Consider the following 9071-nt stretch of genomic DNA (forward strand, 5'->3'; position numbering starts at 1 on the left):
CGCTCTAGGGTGTTTTGATGCTCGTCACCAATCCTCCGTATACCCGAAGCATACACATGAGTTCGTGCCATTTGAAGCTGCGCTTCCCTGACGTGGATCCAATGTTTTCGGAATGCCTGCTGCATGTTCAGTTGCTGAGGTGCACATTTTGAAAAGGTTCTTGCTGACGCATACATCTAATGCACCGCAGTAATAATAATTTCACCGAGACTAACTACCCGAACGGTCACACGCTGGATTAATTAGCATGTTCGCAGACGCACTAATGTCAAAAGCTACTGAGCTATGCACAACAGCATTCCAGCTACGACCAACATTCTGCACTGCTTGCTTAAACATTCCTTTGGCACTACTATTATTGATGGTAGTTAGTGCGATGGGGTGCCCACTTCTCGAGCGGCTTCAAGTTGTTATTCCCAGTGGTGTATGGAGAAAGCCTGTTTGCTCTAGTTTCTTTATTTCTTCATTTCTTTCTTGCCGTGTGTCGGTGTTACCTTCTCTCCGTTGCCCATCCACATTGTTTTGAGGCCACGTCAGTGACGGTGATGTGGCCTCAAAGCAATGTGGATAGGAAAATGATGGCGGCTGCGAGAACCAATTCTTGTCGCGCAAAAGGACTTCACGGTGGAAATGCTGAAGTGCGCAGCTTATCTGCACTCCAACTTGGAATTTATCTCGTCTTCACAATATACTGACCCTGCCACTTTCTAACCCCACTTTGTGATATTCATTCCATTATCTCTCGTCCTTGCCTCAGTTTGATAAATATGTCGTCTGCCTCAACTATCAAATTTGTGCATTTGAATCTTTACGATGCATCTCCCGCAATTGATAAACAGCCACCATGCATTGAAATCGCTAATGCAGTAGGAATATTACAAAGTTTCGCGGTATTCCAGCTTAGAGGTGGTAAATTACGATGAAACAAATATTTCGCTAATCTTTCAACCATAGCACAAACGTTCCACAATTTCTTACTGTTAAACATGTTTGGTTTGTGCTTAGTTAATAAATATCAGAACATGTCATTCCAAGGGAAAAGGCGAGCCAAAATTTTTATTTGACTAACAGCTGACGACTTAGCCGCCCAGAATGCTTACAAAGTTATACTGCTTATGGTATATTTTATATTCTGTTGGCACTACTATACTTATATAAAATTGAAGTCAAAACATTAAAAATTAAGCAACAGAAAGCAGGCTTGCTTCATTTATCTGATCTCTCGTTCCAACAGATGAAAATCTAAAGAAATAACATTTCATGAGAAAGATGTGGCAAGTAAAAAGAAAGGTATGTGCAGTATCATAGATTAACCACATGTGGCGCTTCGCAATGAGGGCAAGTGTAAACACATATTTAGTAAACTTTCCTCGCCGCTGCGGAGGCTCAACAAACTTTGCGGCGAAGTATCTGTTCTGAAGCTCGGCAAGCAATGCTCAGCCGATGCTACGCAGTTCTTCCTCCATGACCCTCGATGCAATGGAATATGTGCGTCATGGGAGGCTACAATGAATATTGATGTACCGGACTTAACGGTGGCAGGGGCATTCTTTGTGCAAGTCATACAACGTCTTCCAGGCGAACTCCGGCACCAAACCTGGTACTCTTTACCGACATACACTTGGCCCGTTCCCATGACCGCAACCCACCTAGTGCTCATGGCAGGAAACCAACAAGGAGGGCTACCTACTGATTTTAATTTGACAGCAAGGTTCGGGTGAGTCGCCTGCGGAAAGTAAGAAACGCCTGCATGTCCAATGCTATGTCTTAGGTCGGATCTGAGTCACTCATCAGACTAATGATGCCCGTCATCGTCTTCCATACAGCTAACTCAGGGTAATACATTGTGTTCCTGGTTCATAGCCGACAACAGTTCAGTAGATCAGCGGTCACTGGATGGTGAAGAATACAGTGAGGCTTATCTTGATGGTGATGCCGACGGCGTGGAGTTTGTGAGAAAAGCAGCGGTTCCTTGCAGTTCACCTGCTGCTATAAGTGGTCGGCGTGACGCCAGTGATCTCTTGAACATGATTGCTGTTTTTTCCAGTTCATCTGCACGCCATGCCATGAATGCGAAAGACTCTTTCAGCCGTCCATCCAGCGTTATGCATCCTCTTTTACGTTTATGTATCATCCCGGAGTGTTGCCGGGGCGTCGCGCTGGGAGCTGATACGGGGAAGCTACGGCCCCAACGTCCAAGCGAGCCGATGTCAGCCGGCACTATGATCTTCTTAATTTCCTCCATGGCAATCACCGATACTGGGGCTGTGCGTTCTTACAATACTGAATCCGCACAACTTTTACAGACCACAAGTTCTTTCATATTGGATTGAATATACGAACATAACATACGACATTACATGTACCAGAATAATATGCGTCCCGAGAAAAGCTTCAGCTACTGACAGCATTAACCCTTCAACTTCTAAGCCTGAGCTGTACTCGTTCTAACGGTTCGAACTAGTAGCACATTGGACGAGCCTTACATCTCCAGACTACAACTTCTCGTGCTTTACTTGCTGGAGACGCGCTGCGCTCTACAGCTTATACCATGTGCTTGAGGTACAGCGATGTAACATATTATTCGATTCTTTGGATTTATTTTGCTGTCATCTGTTTAAATAATTAAGTTAAACCTTTATACATGTGTTAAACGAAAGCCTCCTTTTAGAGCAGGTGTCCTTCACTAATATTTCCGACGAATAGGAGAGATAAACCACACATCTCATATATTTTTCCAGCGAGGCTGTTAAGGGCTAGGTTCCCCAGGATTTGGTCCGCCTGTATCAAAAAACAATCATCATCAGCATAAGCTCTGGTTCCATGTGCGTGGTGTTTCCCGCCAGTTGTGCCTTAGCACAGGTGTCAAAACAGATGATGATGACTCATTGTAATTATACCCCTCGCCACCACCGATGCCTCTTTCAAAAGTGTCGCGACATTCACCAATCGTTGTGCCCCTTTGTCTCGTGACGTAGAGATCCTGCTAGCGCTGTTATCGGCAGTTGCCCTTTGGACTCGCTATGGGACGGACGCTCGTTTAACCACATCTTCCAGGATCCTGTCGTCAGGATCCTCACGATGCCGTGCAGTGTGACGCGGCTATGAACGCTGCGGCTCATACGCTAGTTTATGACAATGGGGTGGACTTGGCGCAGCAAACAAACTACTTGGCCATCGCGTCGGGCGAAAACAAGACGCCGGTGTCCTTGATCTTTGACGAACATGCCGAAGACGCTCAATATATTCAATAATGATAATATATATATATATATATATATTCACTATAGTAATATTCACTACAGCACACCCACCATAATCACAGCTTCGCTGGCTTCCATCTTCACAGTAGTCGAAGGGCTCTGCATTTTTAAATTCGGGTATAATGTTGAAGAATTTTCCTGAATAAATAAAACTGCAATAACTTGTATATTTTCATACAAAACAACATTGTATTGAAGGGTTTATGCCTAGCTAATTTAAAAGCCTGCCCTTTGGCATAAAATTTGGATACCTACTTTGTCATGATTAAACACGCTTATTAAAGAGCTCAAATATCTGAGTTTCATTGTGTATGCGCATAAACGTAAGTTAAGCAAAGGAGATAAATCATTCGCATAAGGAATGAAAAACGGAACACGAAAAATAATAATAAGCCCCTTTGCTGCAGATACCCCGTAACATTTTGCTAGAGTTGCAGGACACATCACGATCACATCACGGAATCTCGTAGAGGGCATCTTGGGTGCCATTTGGCCATGTCAACTCAAAGGCTCGCTGCTTCGGCTTCGGCTACCACAAGGTAGAATGTATGGATTCAACTCCGAGACCCTGCCACCTTCTGTGCGGATACCATGGATTTCGAAGACGGGTTAAAAAAACACGCGCTTGTCAACAAGAACACCCGGTGGTTGTCGAACACGTTAGGATGCTGTGATGCTACTCACAGGTTTCTACGCGAGTTACTCCAGGTCATGAAAAAAATGATGAGATCGGTTATTAGGACTTTGGGAATACTTAGAGAGGACCTAAATAGATACTCACCGCACATACGCCCCTATAGGGGAACCAGGCTAGCGCTAAGCTTGAACTTCCCTACGCAAATCAAATTCCACGTTCAGTATTCACACACATATCACTGACCGCTTCCATGGATGTACAAATGGGCTTTCAGGTTGGTGCTTGCTGCTGCGTTCGGTGCAAGACTCCCTAAGAGCGGGCACCGCTTATACGCAATGGCAAGCAACATAGACTCATCTTTTCTGCAGAATCTCAGACGCTTTTATGCAGAATCATGAAGATCCGACTGCACTGAAACGAATATTTTGCTGCAACTGAGTACCGCATACGAGAACTGCTACGAATGTCTGTCATGTGGCCTGGTACTGAACTTCAGTAACTGCAGTTGCGCAATCAAAATACATTTAGACTTCAAACCAGCTCTGGATTACCAAACATACGTATTGTTTCCTCCTAAACAGAGGTCAACATTGCTATAACATCAAGTTACTTGTTTTCAATGCATTTGAAAAAAAAAACGCAGTTTCGGCCAGAAAGGCCAAACATCCATTGCGATGGCGAATAATAGACAGCTATACGAAATTAGGATAGTAGCTTTATCGGCCGTATAAACTTGTAAAAATTTATTTACTAACTAAATTAACAAGCCTGGTGTCACGCGAATGCTAGGCAAAAATGAGCACACATCACTCGATGAGCGCGGATACTCGCTGTCGAAACGCTGGCGTGTGGAAAAGCGGAAGCAGCAGCGAGCCAATTGTCCTTGGTGCTGCCTCTACCTTCAATACTCACAAAACAGGGTGAACACAGCGCACACGGCGCCACAATCGCTCGGCGCGCCTAGATTATATACGCATCACCGATCGCTTTCAGGATAGGGTCCACGCGGACGCCCTCAGCCACGCCATACGCACCCTCAGTTGTAGAAGAACCCCCACCCCTGCCCCAACATCCATTCCTGATGCTTTGTGCTCGATGGAATACGGCTCGCTTTCTACCCGCCTTCCTCCCTTCTGCGTGCGAGGACGATCTACCATCCTTCTCAGTCCACACTCGCACGTTTTCTTTCGCACCTCCAGCATACGGTATGTTTGGCCGCGATGATGTCGCACTTGGACTTTAAACGGACCATCACGGTGACGCCAACACCAAAAATGCACTTGGAGTGTCCATATAATGGCTACCGCAACATTGGCATGTGCAAAACGTACTTGGAACAAGCAACACTGGGATTCCCACTAGCCACATCGCGGAAATCTCCGTCATGTGAACAACGTTTCCTACTAACATTACAGCAGAGAACTCCAGTGCTGCAATCGATCACTACAGGGAGGATCGTTAGTACATATATTTGTCTGATCTTCGTGCTTGTAGCTTCAGATTATCTTGTGGCTTTACTTACTTCGGATTATATGCCTTTATTGGCGTAAATCTAGAAACAGTACTGTTTTTCTAAACACAGAAAGTAAGAAGACAGCGTGAATTCAGGATCGGTTAACATTTTTTTTATTATAGAGCTCGAGATTTTGTTAACAATCGAAAATTTGCAAAGTTACAAATACCTTTGATGGCCCAGAAGTCAATATTTTGACAAGGTGATGTGCTAAAGCTCAACCACCTTCCTTGAAGATCTCGTAGACAATAGTGCCAGAGTTTTCTGTAGCATTTTTGTAGCAAACTCTATAGTGTGAAAGGAGCCCTCTGAAAATCGAAATCTGACGTGTGCAGTCTGCAGTCATTTTTTTTTCTCTACACTCGCAACGTGTGCGACGGACTTAAAGCTGACTAAACCTGCCGTCTATTGAATCGGTTGGTTTTCGTCCGCGTGCTCTGGCCCATATAGGAGAAACTTTAGAACACTAAAATATTGCAAATTCTATTCCTTCTCCATAAGCAGCGAATAATACAAGACATAATGGCATACAGCCTTTGCGTATATTATCAGCTCATAGATAATGTTACGGCGCAACCAATTAAGAAGTGGCGCCACGTCAGAAGGAGACGATTTGACGTCTGGAGGTGCAATCGATCTCAACAGCCATCTTGTTTATGTATCGTCGCCTCTCCTGTAATTATTGAAAATACATCTTTATATGTGATTTCTCCAATGGAACAATATATCTAAAGCACTCTGACCACTTTTCTGGCATTGCCTCGGGTACAGAAGTGGTTCTTTGAATTTCTATAACTTGTTATATGAGGCTTACTGCATTCTTGAGCCGATATGGCAGATTCCGTGCGTATATACTAGAGGTATGGAATGCCTAAACACAATCAGATAGTGTCGTACTTATTTCCGCATGCACCTGGGGTAAAGATTTCTTGCTCAGCCAAGGGCCACACGTCGCCGTCATCCTGGTAACATCGCTGCGTCCAGGTATCAGGTTGTGCAAAGTTCTAAAACTGTTTGCATTTTTACCTAGTTATACTTGCCCCAGAATGAAATTGCACGCATTGCAAGTTAAGCGTCGATCATATAATATATGATAGTTAAAATAAATTACGATGACAAATAATATATACGCACGGAATAAATTCGCCATATATAGAGGGTGTCCCAATTATCATGAACCAAACTTAAAAAATAAGAAATGCAACGTAACTGGACAGAACCAAGGTAAAGTTGTTTGCCGTCGCTTGGTGATACTGAGATAATGTTTTGCATTCCGCCCAATTATATAACTATTCTTACTTATTTATTCAACTTCTCAAATGTTACAATTAGATAAAAAAGTGTAAATGAGAAAATTTTAGAGGAACATCCACAACTCACGCGCCGGAGCACGCCAACAATGACAATATAATTCTTCACTAGCCGCGCACATTTCAAGGCGCTGCGCTAAAGCGTCGGGGCTGCTTTGCTTGAGAAAGCCACGTGACGCGGGTTTAAAACTGGTCATCATAGAAAAATTTTGAAGCATTCCTTTTTTTGAAGAAGGGCGTAAAGAGGCTGGAACAACTGAGTTCCATGTATCAGAAGTAGGTAATTATTGATACATACTTCTTGTGTCAACTTGGCACATGTATGGATGGGGATTGGTGAAGATTGCGCACATGCCATTATCACATGCGAAGTGCTGAAGCTGTCGGTTTGGGAGCATAACTCAGTGGCACATGCATGTCCCCGTTGACCAAGTTGTCTACTATAGGCCACATCTCAGCCAGCCCCAAACTTATCAATCTGACAGTCATTCTAGCATACGCCAAAGAGGATGAAAGCGAAAGCCTGCGCGCTCACGAAAATTCATTAAATTGCTTGACATTATCATTCGAATGGGTTGTTACTTCTTATTCCTTGTTTTCTCGCACCAAAGGTCGTGGATTCGAGTGCCTTAATTCACGCTACCTTAATTACTGTGCCTTAAATAACTTCGCCCTAACTAACATCAAAGGTCATGGGTTCGTCTCCAACCAAAAATCCTCGGTGCCACTCCGACAAAAGGTCGTGGGTTCGAGTGTCTTAATTAAGGCTATAATACTTACTGTACGTTAATTAATTTCGCCTTAACCCATAAGGTCGTGGGTTTGACTCCCACATAAGCGCGAAGGTTCGACTCCCATCGAAGGTCGTAGGTTTGAGTGCCCGATTTGACACTCTCTTAATTAACTTTGCCCCTTTTTCTGGCATGACGAGCGGCATCGGAGCTAGTTTTGGAAGAAGGCAACAACGAACGCGCTAGCAGTGGCACGAACGCGAGGGGACGTATGGGAACGCTGGTATGATAAGCGGAATCGGGGCAAGCTGTGGAAGACGACGACGCAAACGCCTGAGCAGGGGCACGCGCGCATCTCTGTGACCACGGGACTTTTGGTACCTTTCGTTTAGTCGACTCGTTTTCGCTAGTCTTTGAAGGTCGACTGAACTACGTTTTCTATAAGCTACGTTTTCCGCTAAGCTAGACAGCAGTCAGTACATACCCAGTGGCTCAAGTTGCCCACTATAAGCTGATAGATAGGTAGATACACTCTACACAGAAAAACCGATAGATAGATTTGAACCATCTCAGGTGGGCTAATGGTGCTAGTGGTATTAAAAGAGAAGACAGTGATCAAATTCGTTCATGAGAGAGAAAGACAGATAGGAGCTTTAATGATATGCAGGAGATGTTAGCCTGGGTGATCGCCTGACATGCTGCTCCAGGTGCTGGGATATAATAATAATTACAGAGGGATCACATAATTAATCATACTGCACCATCGAGTTACGCACACTAACTCGATGTTCGACAGTTCAAATACAATTGAAGTATTTAAGAAGTTTTAAAGCTTGTGGTCCGAACGTTTATGTGAGTCTGTGGTTGTCGCCAGGGATTATATTTCTGCGTATATTGGATGACTAGCTCTTTTGCGTCCATCTGTATGTTTTATTAAGTTATGCATTGTAAATATGCGCAAAGTACCCGGCTACGATATTATTAGAGGCTCATAAATACCCAACTGAAAAACCAGAGCATAAAGATATCTGCACGTCAAGAACAATCTGTAAAGCCTCTCCGTAGAACATCTGTGCAAACAAGTAGACGTACTGTAAAAGTTCAACGATTGGGAATAAATATGAAACATTTCTATGTAACGAGACGGTAGGTAGCCTTTCCTCCTCAACTCCTATAACAATCATTATCATTACATTCTTCAAAAGCTTATGTTAAGGGCGTATTCCGTGCAGCATTAGCCGGGAGGAATGAAAGAGGCAAGAAAAAAAATAGAAAAAAAAATACCAGCTTGCGCTTCCAGTTCCTACTCACCACTGTTTCTTTAACCTTTTCGTAAAGCCGCTGACATTTTCACTTTCCGAGCGATGAACACAAGCATCAAGAATCCATCATTATAATAGCTGCCGAAGCTGACGATTTTATTTTGCGTAGTACGAATATCATCGTTAGAAAATCAGCTTGAGATGTGGGTGTGTGGGTCTGGGGGTGACCCAATGGAACATTAGCTGCTAAACTAAAGAGAGAAAACGATCAATACCACTTTTTTAGAAATGTGAAGCACAATTTCTAAACGATTATAGCGTGTGTCGATAGACTCTATAAATAAACTTGCAAGAT

This window comes from Dermacentor silvarum, chromosome 9, assembly GCF_013339745.2.
Source record: "Dermacentor silvarum isolate Dsil-2018 chromosome 9, BIME_Dsil_1.4, whole genome shotgun sequence".
Lineage (NCBI taxonomy): Eukaryota > Metazoa > Arthropoda > Arachnida > Ixodida > Ixodidae > Dermacentor > Dermacentor silvarum.